At 38.2% G+C, this 24,321-nt stretch overlaps 4 non-coding genes and 1 pseudogene across 4 annotated transcripts; all 5 read left to right on the top strand.

Moving 5' to 3' along the window:
* The first annotated feature begins 4,649 nt into the window (after positions 1-4,649).
* LOC116123669 lies at positions 4,650-5,387 on the top strand (annotated as a pseudogene).
* Positions 5,388-8,322: 2,935 nt separating this feature from the next.
* LOC116123728 lies at positions 8,323-8,518 on the top strand. Its single transcript, XR_004127075.1, has one exon. It is a non-coding gene; the product is annotated as a U2 spliceosomal RNA (small nuclear RNA).
* Positions 8,519-21,351: 12,833 nt separating this feature from the next.
* LOC116123751 lies at positions 21,352-21,547 on the top strand. Its single transcript, XR_004127097.1, has one exon. It is a non-coding gene; the product is annotated as a U2 spliceosomal RNA (small nuclear RNA).
* Positions 21,548-22,639: 1,092 nt separating this feature from the next.
* Positions 22,640-22,790, top strand: LOC116123737. The gene has a single exon (XR_004127084.1). It is a non-coding gene; the product is annotated as a U4 spliceosomal RNA (small nuclear RNA).
* Positions 22,791-24,122: 1,332 nt separating this feature from the next.
* Positions 24,123-24,242, top strand: LOC116123746. Its single transcript, XR_004127092.1, has one exon. It is a non-coding gene; the product is annotated as a U5 spliceosomal RNA (small nuclear RNA).
* The last annotated feature ends 79 nt before the right edge of the window (positions 24,243-24,321 follow it).

The following is a 24,321-nucleotide window of genomic DNA, read 5'->3' as shown; positions in this document are numbered from 1 at the left end:
ATCCTCTCATGGCTGATTCTTCCTTCTCCTTCAACACCATGATCCACATGATTACTATTAAACTCTCCTCCACAAATTATCTTCTCTGGCGAAATCAACTTCTCCCTCTTCTTCAATGTCAGAATCTCCTCAGCCATGTCGATGGTTCCGTTGCAGCACCTCCAATCACCATCACCTCTGATTCTTCTTCTTCTCAACCAAATCCAAACTATGTGGAGTGGCAACTTCAAGATCAACGTCTCCTTAGTCTCCTCTTCTCCTCATTGACTGAAGAAGCCATGGCCGAAGTTCTTGGTCTCACCACCGCTCGTGATGTCTGGCTTGCTTTGGAAAATTCCTTCAGCCATATTTCCAAGACTCGTGAGCTTCGCATCAAAGATGATTTGCAACTCATCAAACGTGGCACCCGAAGTGTCACTGAATATTCTCGTTCATTTAAGGCTTTATGCGATCAACTCACTGCAATGGGCTGCTCGGTTGATGATACAGACAAAGTTCACTGGTATCTCAGAGGATTGGGCACTGACTTTGATAATTTTTCTACTGCCCAGATGTCTCTCACCCCATTACCAACTTTCAAAGACTTGGTTCCCAAAGCTGAAAGTTTTGAGATTTTCCAGAAGTCACTCGGGTCCTCCTCCCCTATTTCCTCTGCTGCTTTTACTGCCACTAACAGGTCTTTTCCTCCATCTTGGGGTGGTAGTTCGTCCAAGTCCCGTCGTTCTCGCAGCGGCCACAATGGAGGCCATGGCCATGGACGTGGCCAACGGGGCTCCTATACCCCTCGGTGTCAAATCTGCAAGATTGAAGGTCACACTGCTGATCGTTGCAGAAGCCGTTATGATCGCACGGAACCTACAACACAGCTTGCTGAAGCCTTCACCGTAGCCTGTTCCCTCCCAAATGACTCCGAGTCTGATTGGTTCACTGATACCGGCGCTTCCGCTCACATGACCCCTGACCCTTCTCAATTGGACAAGGTTGAGCCCTATCATGGTAAGGACTGCGTAGTAGTAGGAAATGGTGCCTCTCTTCCTATTACACACACTGGCACGCTCTCTCCCTCTTCTAATTTTCAACTTTTGGATGTTCTTGTTGTTCCTCGTCTGACCAAAAACTTGTTGTCCATTAGCAAACTGACCTCTGACTTTCCTTTTTCTGTCACTTTTTCTCATGATAATTTTGTTGTACAGAATCGAGTAACAGGAATGGCAGTGGCAAAAGGTAAACGAGAAGGTGGTCTGTATGTGCTGGAACGTGGCAACTCTGCTTTTGTTTCTGTCCTTAAGAATAAGAATTTACATGCTTCCTTTGAATTATGGCATGCTCGCCTTGGTCATGTAAATCACTCAATTTTATCTCTTTTAAATAAAAAAGGACAATTATTTCTTACTTCTTTGTTGCCTAATCCATCTCTTTGCTCTACTTGTCAACTCGCTAAGAGTCATCGCTTGCCTTTTTCCCCCAATACTACTCGATCTAATGTTGTTTTAGGTCTCATACATTGCGATATTTGGGGTCCCGCTCCCATCAAATCTAATTTGGGATTTCTCTATTATGTGTTGTTTATCGATGACTACTCATGATTTACTTGGCTTTATCCAATGAAATTAAAATCAGATTTCTTTGATATTTTCCTTCAATTTCAAAAATTGGTTGAAAATCAATACTCCACCAAAATCAAAATTTTTCAAAGCGATGGTGGCGCCGAATTTACAAGCAATCATTTTCAATCTCATCTTCGACAATTTGGCATCCACCACCAAATGTCTTGCCCATACACTCCTTCACAAAATGGTAGAGCTGAGCGCAAACATCGTCATGTGACTGAAACTGGTCTTGCTCTCCTCTTTCACTCTCACATTCCTCCTCGATATTGGGTTGAAGCTTTCAGCACAGCGACCTACATTATCAACCGATTGCCTATGCCTGTTCTTGGTGGTCTTTCACCTTTTGAAATTTTATTTGGTAAGTCTCCTAATTATGAGAATTTTCATCCTTTTGGCTGTCGAGTTTACCCATGCTTACGTGATTATGCCCCTCACAAATTTTCTCCCCGTAGCTTACCATGTATTTTTCTTGGTTATAGTTCCTCACATAAAGGTTTTCGTTGTTTTGACACTATAACTTCTCGCACATATATTACACGGCATGCTCGCTTTGATGAGAATTTTTTCCCATTTTTAAATACTTCCAGTGCCGCTTCTCTTGCTAACATTGGTTTTTCAAATTTTTTTGAACCCTGCGCCCTTGCACCATCATCATCTCCTACCATATCTTCTCCTACTACTACGCAGGTCCCTTCTCATCCTTGTCATTTTTGTGCAGATGACCCTGCTGTTGAGCCCTTACAGGTTTCTTCTTCTACGGAGTCAACATCTCCATCAGCTGCAGTTTTGCCTACACCTGCATCTACTACGGACCAGGATCCTCCTGCAGCTTCTATGGAACCGATTCATGCCACCACTTCATCAGCTCCTTCTGCCTCTCATCCTATGATTACACGTACAAAATCTGGAATTTTCAAGCCACGACATCCTGCTCATCTCAGCTTTGTGCAATCTTCTCCATTGATCCATGCACTGCTTGCCACCTCTAAGCCTAAGGGATTTAAATCAGCTGCCAAAAACCCAGCTTGGCTTGCCGCCATGGATGATGAAATGAAGGCGCTTCAAACAAATCATACTTGGGATCTTGTTCCCCGACCCTCCAATGCTAATATTGTCAGTTCCAAATGGGTTTTCCGAACTAAATTTTTGTCCGATGGATCCATTGATCGCTTTAAAGCGCGCCTCGTTGCAAAGGGCTACACTCAACTTCCCGGTCTTGATTACACAGACACCTTTAGCCCAGTGGTCAAAGCCTCCACAGTTCGTGTTGTCATCTCTCTCGCCGTGTCTCACAAGTGGCCTCTACGTCAACTTGACGTAAAAAATGCCTTTCTCAATGGCATTCTTCATGAAACTGTCTATATGGAGCAGCCTCCAGGCTATGTTGATCCTCGCCATCCCCTTCATGTTTGCAAATTAAAGAAGGCCCTCTATGGCTTGAAACAAGCACCCCGTGCTTGGTTTCAACGTTTTAGTTCATTTCTTCTAAAACTTGGTTTTTCTTGCAGCCGCGCGGACACTTCTTTATTTGTCTTTAAAAGGCAGGATGATCTCATTTATCTCCTACTTTACGTTGACGACATCATAGTCACTGGGAATAACTCTGCTCTCATCAACCGATTTATCTCCCAACTGCACTCTGAATTTGCTGTCAAGGACTTAGGCCCACTGAATTATTTTCTTGGACTCGAGGCATCTTACATCACAGATGGTCTTTTCCTCAGCCAAGTTAAATATGCTACTGATGTCTTGGCTCGTGCTCAACTGTTGGACAGCAAACCAGTTGCTACTCCCATGATTGTCTCTCAACGACTCTCCTCTGAAGGAACTTCATTTGCAGATCCGACTCTCTATCGCTCCTTAGTGGGTGCCTTGCAGTATTTAACGATCACACGTCCTGATCTTGCCCATTCAGTCAACTCTGTAAGTCAGTTTCTTCATGCACCTACTGATGTTCACTTTCAGGCAGTCAAGCGAATCCTTCGCTATGTTAAAGGAACACTTCATTTTGGTCTCAAGTTCACTTCATCCTCTTCAATGGGCTTAGTTGCATACTCGGATGCCGATTGGGCTGGCTGCCCGGACACTAGACGCTCTACCTCTGGTTACTCAATTTTTCTTGGCAATAATCTTGTCTCTTGGAGTGCCAAGAAACAACCGACGGTTTCTCGTTCAAGCTGCGAATCCGAGTATCGTGCTCTTGCCCTTACTGCTGCTGAAGTTTTATGGCTCACCCATCTCCTACGAGACCTTCAGGTTACTTTAACTCACCGGCCTCTTCTTCTTTGTGACAACAAGAGTGCAATTTTTTTGAGCTCCAATCCCGTGTCCCACAAGCGCGCCAAGCACATAGACCTTGATTACCATTTTCTTCGTGAGCTCGTTGTTGCTGGCACTCTTCGTCTTCAACATGTTCAGTCGCACTTACAACTGGCTGACGTCTTCACCAAGAGTGTCTCACGGGATCTTTATGTCTTCTTTCGATCCAAGCTACGAGTTTGTGTTAATCCCACTCTTAGCTTGAGGGGCTGTAAAGGATTCCAGTAAATCAGTTCTTGATTTACGGAATCCTCCTTGATTGTAGTAAATATAATTTAGGAGATACGGTTTCTATTCATTTGTTATACGAATAGATAGCAAATCCATAAGAAGCATTGCATAAAGGAAACTGAAATCTCTCATATTATATTATTATATTATTATTATTTAACCGTATATTAATATTTTGCATTAATTTAAAACAAATCTTACACCATTTATGGCTACCAAATCTCCAACAAAATCATGCCCCATCCTTTTTTTCTTTTAAGACTCTCAACTAAATTAATACACTAATACGTTCCGAAAACAATAAATACTTAATTATCTTACTTTATAAATACTTTAATTATGTTACTTTCCTTAACTTGCTTATTTATAAAGCACACCCACTCCTTCAAACTCAAACCCAAACACAGTTCAAGTAACAGAAATCCATAGCCAACAAAAATGCCCAAGCACCTTCAAAATCTCTCAAAAAATGCCTCTCCAAGTTAAAAAATGCCCATCAATATTCAATTACAATACCCTAGTTCATTCTCAACTTCGAAAAATTGGTTCCTTTCAAGCTGCAAACACCCCAAAACCTTGTCATTTGCCATTTATTGTGACCAAAATGATAATAGCAGCAGCAACAACAACAACAATATAATGATGGCGCTGCACGCTCTCCGACATCGATCGTTTTCTATACGAGAATTTTAAGTCTCTTTATCCTAACGACGAGGATATAATAAAAAGAAGAAGAATGTGATGGAGATAAATTCCAAATGGGGCATTGTTTGATTCACCTCCAGGATTCGTCAGGGGTTCTCACCGTTTTTCGTGGCGCCAGGATTTTCAGGCTCGCTCATCGAAGAAGCTCGGAATAGTTTTCACCAACTATGAGGACATGGCTGGCTCAACTTCAACTTCAACCTCAACCTCAACCTCAACTTCAACCACTCCCTAAATGATCACTCTCTACTGTTTTACTGATTCCAAATATGTGAAGCTTCCTGGTGACTCCATTACAATCTTGAGATACTCTCCAAGTCCATACGGTGATTTTCAACGCTCCATGCAAGAAATGGTGGACGCAAGACTGCAACATCAAATGACGGTTGATTGGGTTTCTTAGAAGAGCTTTGTTTTTTACTGAGTTATGAGAAAAAATCATACAAATTCATATTAAGGGCATGGGATTTGGTCGTCGTCTTCGTCAGAATTCATATAGATTCCGGTGAGATTACGGAGTAGTGTGCAGAGAAAGAGAGGAAATAACTGCGTTGTAAGATTGTGGCAATAGGTTAGAATGGGAATTATTTCGGCTCCCTCGGTGATCAGTTCTTGCCGCAATGGCTGTTGCACATATCCAAACCCTCCACTTCTCTTTCCCTGACAATAACAAATACAAAACAAAACAAAATAAAATAACATTAGTTCTATAAAAAAAAATAAACTGCGAAAATATCTTGAGTTTAATTTTTACCTCCAGGTTTAGGAAGGTTTTCTGTGGTCATAAGACTGTAGCAGATGGAGGAGACAAAACCAACGTCGCAAAAGTCCTTGCTGTTTAAAAAGGGGCCACGCCGCTTTCACGCAGACATTCCTTTTTGCAGATTTAGCACAATCACTAGGACCAGTTATAATTGAAAAAATACAAGCAATTAAGCAAAAATGATAGCATTTCGTGAAATTGGCTGCAGATTGCCCAGCAGGAACACCCAAACCAAACAAAGGATTAAAAGAGACTTGACTTGAGTTTTCTCCATTTAATCGATGTCTTTAGTCTTTAAATATTTTACCGCATAGACAATTTGTGAGACTGATTTATATAGGACTGTTCCATAGCCAAGTTGATTTGCATATATGTATATGATATATTCTTTCTTTCATATATTCATTGAACTCGAATCCTCTCATGATTCATGAACTAATAGATATTTCAATCCATCATCTATTTTCAAATATAGTTAACGTCTTCTAAAATAAACCTATTTATCAAGTCCTTGTTCTTGTTTGCGTTATAGGTTCAAAAGAGCTGTAAAATTGATTCATTCTAAGTTCCCAAAAACAGACTGTTTTCTTGGTAAGATAACCGCTCAAATTTCCCCCACCAACTATTCTTCACCTTAACAGGAATTATATCATTACACAATTTCTGCTGATGTTCAAAAATTCAATGCATATGTTTCTTTGTTGCATACAGTTCTTAGTTTCAGCTTGTAAAGGATTCCAGTAATCAGTTCTTGATTTACGGAATCCTCCTTGATTGTAGTAATATAATTTAGGAGATACGGTTTCTATTCATTTGTTATACATTTCCATTTGTAATTATCTTTCCTATTTTATCTTTGTATTCAAACTGTACTCTGTTTTGTATTTATCTATATAAATGGAACACTCAACCCCATAGTAGCATGGTGGTTTTACAAACATTGTTTGGTATCAGAGCATTCTTTGGATTAACCTCCTCGATCCTCTCATGGCTGATTCTTCCTTCTCCTTCAACACCATGATCCACATGATTACTATTAAACTCTCCTCCACAAATTATCTTCTCTGGCGAAATCAACTTCTCCTCTTCTTCAATTCAGAATCTCCTCAGCCATGTCGATGGTTCCGTTGCAGCACCTCCATCACCATCACCTCTGATTCTTCTTCTTCTCAACCAAATCCAAATATGTGGAGTGGCAACTTCAAGATCAACGTCTCCTCAGTCTCCTCTTCTCCTCATTGACTGAAGAAGCCATGGCCGAAGTTCTTGGTTCACCACCGCTCGTGATGTCTGGCTTGCTTTGGAAAATTCCTTCAGCCATATTTCCAAGACTCGTGAGCTTCGCATCAAAGATATTTGCAACTCATCAAACGTGGCACCCGAAGTGTCACTGAATATTCTCGTTCATTTAAGGCTTTATGCGATCAACTCACTGCAATGGGCTGCTCGTTGATGAACAGACAAAGTTCACTGGTATCTCAGAGGATGGGCACTGACTTTGTAATTTTTCTACTGCCCAGATGTCTCTCACCCCATTACCAACTTTCAAAGACTTGGTTCCCAAAGCTGAAAGTTTTGAGATTTTCCAGAAGTCACTCGGGCCTCCTCCCCATTTCCTCTGCGCTTTTACTGCCACTAACAGGTCTTTTCCTCCATCTTGGGGTGGTAGTTCGTCCAAGTCCCGTCGTTCTCGCAGCGGCCACAATGGAGCCATGGCCATGGACGTGGCCAACGGGGCTCCTATACCCCTCGGTGTCAAATCTGCAAGATTGAAGGTCACACTGCTGATCGTTGCAGAAGCCGTTATGATCGCACGGAACCTACGACACAGCTTGCTGAAGCCTTCACCGTAGCCTGTTCCCTCCCAATGACTCCGAGTCTGATTGGTTCACTGATACCGGCCTTCCCCTCACATGACCCCTGACCCTTCTCAATTGGACAAGGTTGAGCCCTATCATGGTAAGGACTGCGTAGTAGTAGGAAATGGTGCCTCTCTTCCTATTACACACACTGGCACGCTCTCTCCCTCTTCTAATTTTCAACTTTTGGATGTTCTTGTTTGTCCTCGTCTGACCAAAAACTTGTTGTCCATTAGCAAACGACCTCTGACTTTCCTTTTTCTGTCACTTTTTCTCATGATAATTTTGTTGTACAGAATCGAGTAACAGGAATGGCAGTGGCAAAGGTAAACGAGAAGGTGGTCTGTATGTGCTGGAACTGGCACTCTGCTTTTGTTTCTGTCCTTAAGAATAAGAATTTACATGCTTCCTTTGAATTATGGCATGCTCGCCTTGGTCATGTAAATCACTCAATTTTATCTCTTTTAATAAAAAAGGACAATTATTTCTACTTCTTGTTGCCTATCCATCTCTTTGCTCTACTTGTCAACATCGCTAAGAGTCATCGCTTGCCTTTTCCCCAATACTACTCGATCTAATGTTGTTTTAGGTCTCATACATTGCGATATTTGGGGTCCCGCTCCCATCAAATCTAATTTGGGATTTCTCTATTATGTGTTTGTTATCGATGACTACTCATGATTTACTTGGCTTTATCCAATGAAATTAAATCAGATTTCTTTGATATTTTCTTCAATTTCAAAATTGGTTGAAAATCAATACTCCACCAAATCAAAATTTTCAAAGCGATGGTGCCGCCGAATTTACAAGCAATCATTTTCATCTCGAACAAAGCATACCTTTCTCGGCCTTTTGGCTAAGATCAAGTGTAGTATCTGTTCTTATCAGTTTAATATCTGATACGTGGGACATTGTCCCACATGATATTAAATTTATTTTTTTAGGGGGAGGATCCACTACAGTAGCTTGCTACTGGGTTCCTTAAGCGTCGCCCATGCGTTGCACTACTGCAAAGGCCTGGCGCACCTCAACCAAATCAAGTTTAAATTACACTCTGAAAGTATCTTTTTGCAAAAATCAATAATGCCAAGATTCAATGTCTGCAATTTCTGCTGGATAATTTTAATTTATATGAAAATGAAGATGGTGATGGTGATGATAAAAAATATTGCCAGCAATAGTAAATATTAAGGCTCAGCGGTGTCGCAGGTCAGTCAATCACGCTAAAGGTCTCCAGTTCGAGTCAAGGCAAAGCCAAAAAATAATTTATTTTTCATTTTCGATGGGCAAAGCCAAAAATTAAATCATTTCATTTTTGATTACTTAACATGAAATATAATATCATTCCATTTTAAATTGATTTTTTTTTTCATGTAATATCATTCATTTTTAATTTTTTTTTTTCATTTTACGTCTTCTTTAGTAACCCAGGAAAAGGAACCAAAACCGATTGGTTCCCAGGAAAAGGAACTAGAAATGAAATCGACCGGAATTGAAATGCAGTAAATTAACATTAATTGTGAAGTTGTGACAAAAGAATAAAATTAAATATTAATATTAACATGTTTTATGAATCTTTAATTAAACACTTACCTTTTCTAATATACCATGACTCATGAGGTTGTCATACTATAATGTAATTTTATAATTAATTAAATTTTTAATCATTTAATTCAGTAATAAGTAATGCACTAATATAATAATATTTATTAATTTATCATATATAATTAATTAATTACAAATTTATTATAGATATACTTGAAAGTTAAAACTTGATAATTTAGGTAAATAAATAAATATCATTCAATCAAATATAATATTTTATTCAAAAATAATTCTTTTAATAACATTAAAACAGTTTTAATTGGATCCTAATTTCAATTATTCAGTTAATTAATCAAAACTTTAATATTATAATATATATTTAAAAAAACATTTTAAAATATATATATAATATTTTATTATTAAATATAATCTACACCAACCAAATGGGGCCCTCCAAGTCCACACACGCACCCACACGTGTTTTAATCCCATTATAATTTTTTTATATGTAAAATGATCAGATCCCCCATTCTTTACTGATATTCCGTTTCAGTCCAAGTTCCAAGACAAGTTCCAAGCAGATTCTAGCTCGAGTAACCACCCTTGGTTCCAAGCAAGTTCCATATCGGGTACTCGCCATCGGTTCCAAGCAAGTTCCATCCCAAGTATCCACCATTAGTTTCGGTTTCGGTTCCAGTTTCGATTTTGATTTCAGTTCCAGCACATGTAGGAACCGGAACCGGAACCGGACCCGTACAATCTTGGTTCCAAAATATTGGAATCGGAATCTACTAGTACAGTATCGGTTCCGGTTTCAATTCTGATTCTAGTTCTACCTACTACACATGCTCACCCCTAATCGCTAGGCTACCCATGGGTGGGTTGCATAGTCAGTTTTATGAAGATGAATGACTAAATATAAGTTGCTTTATGTATAAGCTTATTTAAAGTGTTAGAAATATCAAAAACATCTCCATGTTATTTGATGAATCTACGAATATCAATGTTTTGTGGAGTATCTGGTTATGATGTCAATCTATTTCACTAAAGGTCTAGTTCGAGTTGAGCAAAGCTAAAAAATTAAATTATATTTTAATTTTCAACTTTTACAAAACATGAAATATAACATCATTCACTTTTAAATTGATTTTTTTTTTTTTCAACTTTTCATCTTCTTTGGCATCGCAAGACAATATATACATCACAAGAAATTCTTACATTTAATAACTACCAAGGACAATTAATTTAAAGATAAAAGAAATAGAAAATATTAAAAAATATTGTAATACCATCAATATAATATCATTCACTTTTGACAATTAATGAAGAATAGATAGCAAATCCATAAGAAGCATTGCATAAAGGAAACTGAAATCTTCTCATATTTATTATTATATTATTATTATTTAACCGTATATTAATATTTTGCATTAATTTAAAACAAATCTTACATCCATTTATGGCTACCAAATCTCCAACAAAATCATGCCCCATCCTTTTTTTTTCTTTAAGACTCTCAACTAAATTAATACACTAATACGTTCCGAAAACAATAAATACTTAATTATCTTACTTTATAAATACTTTAATTATGTTACTTTCCTTAACTTGCTTATTTATAAAGCACACCCACTCCTTCAAACTCAAACCCAAACACAGTTCAAGTAACAGAAATCCATAGCCAACAAAAATGCCCAAGCACCTTCAAAAATCTCTCAAAAAATGCCTCTCCAAGTTAAAAAATGCCCATCAATATTCAATTACAATACCCTAGTTCATTCTCAACTTCGAAAAATTGGTCCTTTCAAGCTGCAAACACCCCAAAACCTTGTCATTTGCCATTTATTGTGACCAAAATGATAATAGCAGCAGCAACAACAACAACAATATAATGATGGCGCTGCAACGCTCTCCGACATCGATCGTTTTCTATACGAGAATTTTAAGTCTCTTTATCCTAACGACGAGGATATAATAAAAAGAAAGAAGAATGTGATGGAGATAAATTCCAAATGGGGCATTGTTTGATTCACCTCCAAGGATTCGTCAGGGGTTCTCACCGTTTTTCGTGGCGCCAGGATTTTCAGGCTCGCTCATCGAAGAAGCTCGGAATAGTTTCACCAACTATGAGGACATGGCTGGCTCAACTTCAACTTCAACCTCAACCTCAACCTCAACTTCAACCACTCCCTAAATGATCACTCCTCTACTGTTTTACTGATTCCAAATATGTGAAGCTTCCTGGTGACTCCATTACAATCTGAGATACTCTCCAAGTCCATACGGTGATTTTCAACGCTCCATGCAAGAAATGGTGGACGCAAGACTGCAACATCAAATGACGGTTGATTGGGATTTCTTAGAAGAGCTTTTGTTTTTTACTGAGGCTTATGAGAAAAAATCATACAAATCATATTAAGGGCATGGGATTTGGTCGTCGTCTTCGTCAGAATTCATAATAGATTCCGGTGAGATTACGGAGTAGTGGTGCAAGAGAAAGAGAGGAAATAACTGTCTGTTGTAAGATTGTGGCAATAGGTTAGAATGGGAATTATTTCGGCTCCCTCGGTGATCAGTTCTTGCCGCAATGGCTGTTGCACATGATCCAAACCCCTCCACTTTCTCTTTCCCGACAATAACAAATACAAAAACAAAACAAAATAAAATAACATTAGTTCTATAAAAAAAAAATAAACTGCGAAAATATCTTGAGTTTAATTTTTACCTCCAGGTTTAGGAAGGTTTTCTGTGGTCATAAGACTGTAGCAGATGGAGGAGACAAAACCAACGTCGCAAAAGTCCTTGCTGTTTAAAAAGGGGCCACGCCGCTTTCACGCAGACATTCCTTTTTGCAGATTTAGCACAATCACTAGGACCAGTTATAATTGAAAAAATACAAGCAATTAAGCAAAAATGATAGCATTTCGTGAAATTGGCTGCAGATTGCCCAGCAGGAACACCCAAACCAAACAAAGGATTAAAAGAGACTTGACTTGAGTTTTCTCCATTTAATCGATGTCTTTAGTCTTTAAATATTTTACCGCATAGAAATTTGTGAGACTGATTTATATAGGACTGTTCCATAGCCAAGTTGATTTGCATATATGTATATGATATATTCTTTCTTTCATATATTCATTGAACTCGAATCCTCTCATGATTCATGAACTAATAGATATTTCAATCCATCATCTTATTTTCAAATATAGTTAACGTCTTCTAAAATAAACCTATTTATCAAGTCCTTGTTCTTGTTTGCGTTATAGGTTCAAAAGAGCTGTAAAATTGATTCATTCTAAGTTCCCAAAAAACAGACTGTTTTCTTGGTAAGAATAACCGCTCAAATTTCCCCCACCAACTATTCTTCACCTTAACAGGAATTATATCATTACACAATTTCTAGCTGATGTTCAAAAAATTCAATGCATATGTTTCTTTGTTGCATACAGTTCTTAGTTTCAGCTTGTAAAGGATTCCAGTAATCAGTTCTTGATTTACGGAATCCTCCTTGATTGTAGTAAATATAATTTAGGAGATACGGTTTCTATTCATTTGTTATACATTTCCATTTGTAATTATCTTTCCTATTTTATCTTTGTATTCAAACTGTACTCTGTTTTGTATTTATCTATATAAATGGAACACTCAACCCCATAGTAGCATGGTGGTTTTACAAACATTGTTATGGTATCAGAGCATTCTTTGGATTAACCTCCTCGATCCTCTCATGGCTGATTCTTCCTTCTCCTTCAACACCATGATCCACATGATTACTATTAAACTCTCCTCCACAAATTATCTTCTCTGGCGAAATCAACTTCTCCTCTTCTTCAATGTCAGAATCTCCTCAGCCATGTCGATGGTTCCGTTGCAGCACCTCCATCACCATCACCTCTGATTCTTCTTCTTCTCAACCAAATCCAAATATGTGGAGTGGCAACTTCAAGATCAACGTCTCCTCAGTCTCCTCTTCTCCTCATTGACTGAAGAAGCCATGGCCGAAGTTCTTGGTTCACCACCGCTCGTGATGTCTGGCTTGCTTTGGAAAATTCCTTCAGCCATATTTCCAAGACTCGTGAGCTTCGCATCAAAGATATTTGCAACTCATCAAACGTGGCACCCGAAGTGTCACTGAATATTCTCGTTCATTTAAGGCTTTATGCGATCAACTCACTGCAATGGGCTGCTCGTTGATGATACAGACAAAGTTCACTGGTATCTCAGAGGATGGGCACTGACTTTGATAATTTTTCTACTGCCCAGATGTCTCTCACCCCATTACCAACTTTCAAAGACTTGGTTCCCAAAGCTGAAAGTTTTGAGATTTTCCAGAAGTCACTCGGGTCCTCCTCCCCATTTCCTCTGCTGCTTTTACTGCCACTAACAGGTCTTTCCTCCATCTTGGGGTGGTAGTTCGTCCAAGTCCCGTCGTTCTCGCAGCGGCCACAATGGAGCCATGGCCATGGACGTGGCCAACGGGGCTCCTATACCCCTCGGTGTCAAATCTGCAAGATTGAAGGTCACACTGCTGATCGTTGCAGAAGCCGTTATGATCGCACGGAACCTACGACACAGCTTGCTGAAGCCTTCACCGTAGCCTGTTCCCTCCCAATGACTCCGAGTCTGATTGGTTCACTGATACCGGCCTTCCCTCACATGACCCCTGACCCTTCTCAATTGGACAAGGTTGAGCCCTATCATGGTAAGGACTGCGTAGTAGTAGGAAATGGTGCCTCTCTTCCTATTACACACACTGGCACGCTCTCTCCCTCTTCTAATTTTCAACTTTGGATGTTCTTGTTGTTCCTCGTCTGACCAAAAACTTGTTGTCCATTAGCAAACGACCTCTGACTTTCCTTTTTCTGTCACTTTTTCTCATGATAATTTTGTTGTACAGAATCGAGTAACAGGAATGGCAGTGGCAAAGGTAAACGAGAAGGTGGTCTGTATGTGCTGGAACTGGCAACTCTGCTTTTGTTTCTGTCCTTAAGAATAAGAATTTACATGCTTCCTTTGAATTATGGCATGCTCGCCTTGGTCATGTAAATCACCAATTTTATCTCTTTTAAATAAAAAAGGACAATTATTTCTACTTCTTGTTGCCTATCCATCTCTTTGCTCTACTTGTCAACTCGCTAAGAGTCATCGCTTGCCTTTTCCCCAATACTACTCGATCTAATGTTGTTTAGGTCTCATACATTGCGATATTTGGGGTCCCGCTCCCATCAAATCTAATTTGGGATTTCTCTATTATGTGTTTGTTATCGATGACTACTCATGATTTACTTGGCTTTATCCAATGAAATTAAAATCAGATTTCTTTGATATTTTCTTCAATTTCAAAAATTGGTTGAAAATCAATACTCCACCAAATCAAAATTTTCAAAGCGATGGTGGCGCCGAATTTACAAGCAATCATTTTCAATCTCATCTTCGACAATTTGGCATCCACCACCAAATGTCTTGCCCATACACCTCTTCACAAAATGGTAGCTGAGCGCAAACATCGTCATGTGACTGAAACTGGTCTTGCTCTCCTCTTTCACTTCACATTCCTCCTCGGTATTGGGTTGAAGCTTTCAGCACAGCGACCTACATTATCAACCGATTGCCTATGCCTGTTCTTGGTGGTCTTTCACCTTTTGAAGTTTTATTTGGTAAGTCTCCTAATTATGAGAATTTCATCCTTTTGGCTGTCGAGTTTACCCTGCTTACGTGATTATGCCCCTCACAAATTTTCTCCCCGTAGCTTACCATGTATTTTTCTTGGTTATAGTTCCTCACATAAAGGTTTTCGTTGTTTTGACACTATAACTTCTCGCACATATATTACACGGCATGCTCGCTTTGATGAGAATTTTTTCCCATTTTTAAAATACTTCCAGTGCCGCTTCTCTTGCTAACATTGGTTTTTCAAATTTTTTGAACCCTGCGCCCTTGCACCCATCATCATCTCCTACCATCTTCTCCTACTACTACGCAGGTCCCTTCTCATCCTTGTCATTTTTGTGCAGATGACCCTGCTGTTGAGCCCTTACAGGTTTCTTCTTCTACGGAGTCAACATCTCCATCAGCTGCAGTTTTGCCTACACCGCATCTACTACGGACCAGGATCCTCCTGCAGCTTCTATGGAACCGATTCATGCCACCACTTCATCAGCTCCTTCTGCCTCTCATCCTATGATTACACGTACAAAATCTGGAATTTTCAAGCCACGACATCCTGCTCATCTCAGCTTTGTGCAATCTTCTCCATTGATCCATGCACTGCTTGCCACCTCTAAGCCTAAGGGATTTAAATCAGCTGCCAAAAACCCAGCTTGGCTTGCCGCCATGGATGATGAAATGAAGGCGCTTCAAACAAATCATACTTGGGATCTTGTTCCCCGCCCCTCCAATGCTAATATGTCAGTTCCAAATGGGTTTTCCGAACTAAATTTTGTCCGATGGATCCATTGATCGCTTTAAAGGGCGCCTCGTTGCAAAGGGCTACACTCAACTTCCCGGTCTTGATTACACAGACACCTTTAGCCCAGTGGTCAAAGCCTCCACAGTTCGGTTTCATCTCTCTCGCCGTGTCTCACAAGTGGCCTCTACGTCAACTTGACGTAAAACGTGCCTTTCTCAATGGCATTCTTCATGAAACTGTCTATATGGAGCAGCCTCCAGGCTATGTTGATCCTCGCCATCCCCTTCATGTTTGCAAATTAAAGAAGGCCTCTATGGCTTGAAACAAGCACCCCGTGCTTGGTTTCAACGTTTTAGTTCATTTCTTCTAAAACTTGGTTTTTCTTGCAGCCGCGCGGACACTTCTTTATTTGTCTTTAAAGGCAGGATGATCTCATTTATCTCCTACTTTACGTTGACGACGTCATAGTCACTGGAAATAACTCTGCTCCATCAACCGATTTATCTCCCAACTGCACTCTGAATTTGCTGTCAAGGACTTAGGCCCACTGAATTATTTTCTTGGACTCAGGCATCTTACATCACAGATGGTCTTTTCCTCAGCCAAGTTAAATATGCTACTGATGTCTTGGCTCGTGCTCAACTGTTGGACAGCAAACCAGTTGCTACTCCCATGATTGTCTCTCAACGACTCTCCTCTGAAGGAACTTCATTTGCAGATCCGACTCTCTATCGCTCCTTAGTGGTGCCTTGCAGTATTTAACGATCACACGTCCTGACCTTGCCCATTCGTCACTCTGTAAGTCAGTTTCTTCATGCACCTACTGATGTTCACTTTCAGGCAGTCAAGTGAATCCTTCGCTATGTTAAAGGAACACTTCATTTTGGTCTCAAGTTCACTTCATCCTCTTCAATGGGCTTAGTTGCATACTCGGATGCCGATTGGGCTGGCTGCCCGGACACTAGACGCTCTACCTCTAGTTACTCAATTTTTCTTGGCAATAATCTTGTCTCTTGGAGTGCCAAGAAACAACCGACGGTTTCTCGTTCAAGCTGCGAATCTGAGTATCGTGCTCTTGCCCTTACTGCTGCTGAAGTTTTATGGCTCACCCATCTCCTACGAGACCTTCAGGTTACTTTAACTCACCGGCCTCTTCTTTTTTGTGACAACAAGAGTGCAATTTTTTTGAGCTCCAATCCCGTGTCCCACAAGCGCGCCAAGCACATAGACCTTGATTACCATTTTCTTCGTGAGCTCGTTGTTGCTGGCACTCTTCGTCTTCATCATGTTCTGTCGCACTTACAACTGGCTGACGTCTTCACCAAGAGTGTCTCACGGGATCTTTATGTCTTCTTTCGATCCAAGCTACGAGTTTGTGTTAATCCCACTCTTAGCTTGAGGGGCTGTAAAGGATTCCAGTAAATCAGTTCTTGATTTACGGAATCCTCCTTGATTGTAGTAAATATAATTTAGGAGATACGGTTTCTATTCATTTGTTATACGTTTCCATTTGTAATTATCTTTCCTATTTTATCTTTGTATTCAAACTGTACTCTGTTTTGTATTTATCTATATAAATGGAACACTCAACCCCATAGTAGCATGGTGGTTTTACAAACATTGTTACAGCTATCGGTTTGATAGCTGCTATGATGATTCAGAAATGGATTCTATTGAAGATTGAATCTTTTTTTGTAGAAGACGAAGATGTCGCGGCAAAAGAAACCGTATGCCGCGGCAAAGCTGATCATGCCGCGGTGGGAAGATGAAGATTACTACAGAATCTTTCCAGAAAGCTCCATGCCACGGCACACTACTAGTATAAATCTTTATGGTGGGAGCTTGTCCATGGCTACAAACGATAGGCAAGTGCTAGTGGAAGGGCACCCAAACACTTGTATCATCATTACTCATGATTCGATTTCCTTCCAGTTGAAGACAACAAATGGTCAACAATAAAATCAAGTTGAATCGCACCTCTCCGAATCCTATTTGGTTGGAATCGCACCCGACCTGATGTGATTTTGATACGTTTACAAGTCCTAAAACACTTGCTAATTCGGTTGAATTGAAGAATTTCACTCCAAGTCCTAAAACACTTGGACTGTGGAATGTGGAAAGCAATGGAGAATATTCAGTCCAAGCAAGTTCCAAGGAGGGAGAGAATCCAAACATTTCGGCCCAAGCCACTCCAAGTCCAAGCTCAACAAAAGAAGCTCAAGCCCACCAAGAAATAAGTCCAAGTGTTGAAAAGATCCAAGTCGGCCCAAGTCTCATTCCAAAGGAGAAGATCCACATGAACCCTTACTGGATCCATTTGCATGATTTTCAAGGCCCAACTTCTTACACTATTATTAGTAGACTTAATTAGGATCATTGATCAAGTTTTGATCTAATGGAAGTAAACTTATTTCAACTAATGGGGTGGTTAAAAACATAGATCCTAGAATCTTTTGCATTAAATAGGCATGACCTTGCTTTTGAAAGAATGACTTGTAATATTAGTTAAGTTTATTTCATTTTATTGTATTTGTCAATTACTTGTTTACCCTTGTATTTGCCTATATAAGGGCAACTATTTCATTGTAACAATTAGCTTTTGAAATATATGAAATTGGTTTATCCATTTGAGAGAACTTTTGTGTTCTTGAGTATGAATTCTTTATCCAAGTCTTGGCAAGGGATTTGGTGGTAAATTAATTCAAGTTGGTGGAGCAATCATTTATGTTTGAAGTGTTATTACTTGTCTTGGTCCGAAAATTACAAGTAAGTGTTTTGAACTCTAATATTTGTGTTGGCCAAATTTGCTTGGAATTGTGGTATGTTGTTGTGTTGTATTGATTGTAAATGGATCAGATTCCAACCGAATCAAACCTAGCCGGGGTGCAATTTGGCAGGAATCAGAGCGATCAGGTGCAATTTGGCCGGATGGTAAGATGAAGAAGATGAAGACGGGAAGATGGGGAGATGAAGAAGAAGATGATGGAAGGAGGGAGAGAGAAGTAGAGAGAAAGGTGGTGGATAGAAAGAGAAAAGAGAAAGGGAGAAGAAGTGAAAGAAAGATAAGAGGTGGAGAAGATGAGAGATGAGAAGGAAAGAAAGACAAAATGAAGTAAAAATAATAAAGAAAAAAATTAGAGATTTTATAAAACATAAAAAGTCAAATTACCTTTTACGGATGAAAGAACATTGTAAACGGTAAAATTTACGGTTGATTTGGAAAGGACAGATATTATGAGAAGCGAGCCATTGACAATCTGATAGACCTGCTCAAAAAAGGAGACGGAAAGGGAATGTGAAGGCCTAGGTGACACCGATATGGTGTTTGCCATAGGCACTCTAACGCTTAAGTTAGCGAGGTTGAACGTATTTAGTAAGTGTTGAGAGCGGGAAGGGTTTACCGTAATAATGCGGTTAGGGCTCACAAAGTGGCTGGAGCATAACTTTGTGGTGCCTAAGGGTGGTGAAGTTAGTCAGAAGTAAGCTTCACGGCAAGGAAAGGTAGTGATTCTTGAGAGGAAGAATTTAGGAGCTAAGAGCTTGAGGTTATTTCTGAATGAATAATAAGATGTCTGGCCTCTATTTATATAGTGAACCAAAGGGGTTAGAGTCCTAGCAGAACTCTGAGTCCTACTTGGTAAATGAGCCTCAATTAGGAAGGAAGCATTATTACTTGCCTTTATCGGATTAGGCTTACCACTTTAAGAAAGATTTAAGATCTTGACTGAAGCGGAAAGTAAATAGGATTTTAATTCCTATTCTAGATTGTTATGGGCTAATGGGCTGGAACCCAATTTAGCTTAACTTATAAGATAGCTCAACTCATAGAGTAGTCAGTTCACACGGTGGATTTAAGCGTAGGCCTAACCATAATTGGGCTAAGGCATTGGGTCATAATATGTTTATTTCATTATTGTGTCTCGTTAGGCCCAATACAATTTTTGGCTCATACAGACATCAATAATGTCATGTCAGTTAACTGATTCTACTAACAGATTTTGACGGAAAGTGGGTGATTGTCATTTTTAAATTTTTTGGTAACAAATTGTCATTAGGGTAAAGTTTGGGTGGGAGAATGTCGTTCAGCCATTTAATAAAGATCCGTTTGTTACGATTTATTCGAGTAAAGCTTATTGAAGAAGAGCATATGAAATATAGCTTTATTATGAAAAATGTGTTAGTTGCTTGGTTAGGAAAATGTAAAAAACTTTTTATTGCTAAATTTAAGGCACAAGAATAAATTAAGTCAAATATGTTTAATAGAATAATTTTTTTTTTTTTTTTTTTTTTTTTTAATTATAGTGAATCTCACATCAAAAGTGCATTGGAGAAGTCTTAAGCTTACAAGAGGGGAGTCCCTCCACCAAATAGGTTAGCATTTTAGGTGTGAAACTCCCAGCTCGTGACGAGTGGTATCAGAGTATGCTCAAGGGGAATCCCTCCACCTAATAGGTTAGTCTTTTGGGAAACAACCTAAAATAGTGCTTATAAATAAGCTGATCTTTTTAACTAGTAGATAAATCCAACCAAACACACTCTTATTATATTTATGTTTCAGAAAAATTTTAAACACATAGGATACTTTCAGCCAGCTGGTCCTAGAAGTTGCAAATGTTTACAATGATTCTTAGTTTAGTTTGTAATCAAATGTTTGGAATGAAACCTTTCTGGTGAAAGCATGATGCTAGCATAAGTCTGACTGTAAATCAGCCTTTTTTTTGGCTTTTATGTGGGATAGAACTCCACACATACATTCATTCAGATTTATTAAAGGCTAGACTATTGATTGCTTCAACATTGTCATTTGATCAATACAATCATGATTCATGACTAGAATTGATTTCTTACATTAATTAGTTCACAAATCATAAAAGGAATTTGAATTCTATGAATATATGAAAGGAAGAATATATCATATTATATGGCAAGTCAATCTTGGCTATGGAATAATAACTCTTTTTCAGTATATTATCTTCTCATATTTATATCTTCACTATCCATTGATTTGCCAGTTTAATTCTTTGATCTCCAGCCTAATTAATCAAAAAAATTAATGTTTTCATACCATATTACTTTTCGAATTATTAATGGTCAATATGGAATTAAGCTTATGAAAAGTCCTATATAAAGCAGTCTTACAAATTTGTTATGGCATAGAAGTTAAAGATTAAAAACATCGACGGAATGGAGAAAACTAAAGTCCAGTCTCTTCTGATTGTTTTCTTGGTGTTGGGGCTTCTTTCTATGCAACCTGTAGCTGCCAGTTTCAAGAGATGCTACCGTAACTGCATAAAAGGATGTATTTTTACAATTATAATTAATCCTGGTCAATGTCCTTTATCCTGCATAGGGCAATGCCTAGGCCACACATAACGGAAAAACCTCTGTAAACAGAAATGACCTCTGCAACGTCGGTTGTGTCTCCTCTTTGTGCTCCAATATTATGACCAAAGAAAACCTTCAAAAACCTGGAGGTAACTAATTAAACTCATAATATTTTCATGGTTTATTTATCTATAATTTATAAAGTATTCAGGTTTTTTGTATTTGTTATTGTCAGGGAAAGAGAAAGTGGAAGGGTGTTTGGATTCATGCTCAACAAGCTATTGTGCCAAGAATTGAACATATTCATGGAGGAGCTAACATGGAAAGTTTAAATAAAAGCGGTAAAAGTGCGCACCGTATACTAATCTTGTTATTGAGAATTTTTATGATGTAATGAAACAACAATAATAAATCCAATTGATTGATGTTATTGGAAATACACCGAGATTTAAAGGTACTACCTGTTGTTTATAAAGGAGTTATGATCCCACCAATGTCGGCGTTGTTACTCCCACATGGATGAAGCAAGAGAATACACAATGCTGAGTAGAGCTATAAAAGAACAATTGAGCCACAGAACAAAGCATACCTTTCTCGGCCTTTTGGCTAAGATCAAGTGTAGTATCTGTTCTTATCAGTTTAATATCTGATACGTGGGACATTGTCTCACATGATATTAAATTTATTTTTTAAGGGGGAGGATCCGCTACAGTAGCTTGCTACTGGGTTCCTTAGACGTCGTCCATGCTTTGCACTACTGCAAGGGTCTGGCGCACCCCTAACAAATCTAGTTTAATTATCTTTTTTCCAATGTTCAAAAATTTAATTATATAAAAAAACATTTTGTTAAAAAAACTACCTTACAGGTATCATGTAGGGGGAAAAAGATTTAAAGCTGATGAATTTGTAATTTTGGAAAGCTCTTTTAAGATTATAAAAAAGGAAAACGACAAATAAAAATTTTATGTACAAACTGCAGAATGTGTTGTAAAATTAATGGAAGAGTGGATATGAACTGATAGCTGAAGTTTGTGTACCAGAGTTTATGTGCATAATTTCATTTGTATGTATAATATTGCTTAAAAGAACAAGGAAAGAGGTGTATTAGATTTTGTTCAGAATTATCTATACAAGTTGACTTTATTGCAAGGTTGAAGTTATATATATGGTAGCCATTTTCAATGTTTTGGAAAAAAAAGTAAAAAATTAATCCTAGCATTAATATTTACATATCTATCATTCTTTAAGGAATATCAGATCTCTAAGTAATCCACTTAATTCCATGTCTATTTATGGCAAAATGTAGTTTAGTTACCGAAAATTACTATACAAACCTGTCATGAAAATTCCTATATAAACCTTTTCAGGGATTCAGCTGCTTTTCATCTTAGCTTGACATATCTTCTCTTGCATATATCAGAAAAGAAAATGGAGAAAAATTCATTTCAATTGATTTTGATAGTTTCTTTGGTGTTGGGGATTCTTTTTAGCCAGTCTACCGCCTCTTTCAATGAAATATGTGCCAAAGAGTGCCGCAATAGATGTTTGTCTCATGGTAGCCAAAATGTTGAAGAGTGCACTAAAGATTGCTTAAAGACTTGCAACTCTGAAACCTCTTTAGAGACTTCCACTGTCAAAAGAACCTTTACTTCTGCGAAATTGGTTGTGTTTATTCCATGTAAAAGTCTGATAAACCTTATATATCTGCCATACAAATTTGCGCATGTTGATATTTCAATAGAAAATTTTATTAGTTGTTTGGAACCAGACCTTAAAAACCAATGCTTTTTTTTTTCCTCCCACATCGGTGATGAGAGGCAGTTGAACCTTCTGAGTCCATTTTAAAACTACAACTAAATCTTATTGAAAAGGCATCTTTGCGCTTGGGGCAATGACGCAGCTAGTGAGGTTCTAACCGAGGCGCGTCTATTGCTGGTTGAAAACTATTTCCAAACCCCCTTTTAGGCCAAGGTTCAGCCTTGGCCTTTGAGAATTTCTGGAAGGGCTCCCTCTGGGGTAAAGTCCTACAATTCCTAGTTTAAGCACGCAGATACCAGCATTGACCAGTATAAACTTTACTGAAGAAAAGACCTACATCATTCTTAGTTTAAGGTTACAGATAACAGCATTGACCTGTATAAACGTTACTGAGGTAAAGACTTTTATATATGGGATTCCGGCAGGAAAGAAATTCGAAAAACCGAGGTAAAGACTTTTATATATGGGATTCCGGCAGGAAAGAAATTAGAAAAACCATAAACCTTGCCGGTTGATACCATATAAAAACCAGTATTAATGTAAGGACCAAGCCTGTATTAATTATCTTTAATTTAAGGACCGAGACTGAGCCAGTATTAGTTATCTTAATGTAAGGACCGATATAATATTAATTATATAAGGACGAAGCCAATATTAGTTATCTTGACATGGTTATGAGATAGAGTGAAAACCTATTGGAAGGTCTCAATTTTATCAATGAATTATATATGCAAGAAAAATAAATGAAAAATAGAGTATTTCTAAATAAGTTTCGCAATAAAATCTATTATGTCCATTTCACATACTTGTAATTCTTATTCAAATTTATTCTGGTATTATAAGACAATATTAAGGGGGTGTTTGTCTGAGCTTATGAAAATTAGCTTATAAGCAATAATTGCTTATAAGCTAAAATTAACTTATAAGCATTTAAAATTTTAAGCAATTACGTGTTTGGTTAAAGTACTTATAAGTGACTGATAAGTAATTGACGTGTTTGGTAAAATATGGCTTATAAGTACATTTTATTATAAAATTACTAAAAAAGGTACTATATTAAACAATGACATACTATGGAATTTTAAAATTAAACAAGGATAATGTGGTAATATACTTGGTCAAACTAGCTTATAAGCAAAGTACTTATAAGCCAAAAAAAATAAGTACCTCCCCCCCAACTTATTTTTTTTTGCTTATAAGCTCAACTTATAAGCTCAAAAAAATTATAAACAAACAGGTCAGCTTAATTTTATAGCTTATAAGCAAGTTTGACCAGCTTATAAGCTTAGACAAACACCCCCTAAGTCTTCTTTTGCTTGGTGCATGTGCTTAGAATTTAGTTAATTATTTGGCCGTTGAAAATGTAATGAAACAATACCAGGAAATTGGATCTAGCAATATCAGGTAGAGAGTACTAAAGAGATAAGAATTGCGATAGTGGTTTCATGAGCAGCTAGGGTTTTCTAAAGCCTTGAAATGGATATACATGAAACTTTGAAGATATAATTAAATTTTAAAATCCCACATGGCCTAGAAGATACAACTCTCAACCTGAACTTTCATTTATAAAATGCGTCAACTGCCCGGTTATAAGTATGGAGCCGCGTGGAGAGCACAAAGCGAACTATTCTTTCGCCTTTTACTAAAGAATACCGTGTGCTCGCCACTCTAAAACGGCATACCTCTATTTTTAGAGGGGTTGTTCTCTCTTGAGTGCAGCTCCCTATCAAATCTAGTTGTGAAAATTGCTTTTTATTAATATAATCTTGCTTAATTTTTGAGGGTTGTTATGCTTTA

This window comes from Pistacia vera, unplaced genomic scaffold (genome assembly GCF_008641045.1).
Source record: "Pistacia vera cultivar Batoury unplaced genomic scaffold, PisVer_v2 Contig144, whole genome shotgun sequence".
Lineage (NCBI taxonomy): Eukaryota > Viridiplantae > Streptophyta > Magnoliopsida > Sapindales > Anacardiaceae > Pistacia > Pistacia vera.
Note: the sequence above shows the minus strand (reverse complement) of the source record. Positions and strands in the feature narration are given on the sequence as shown.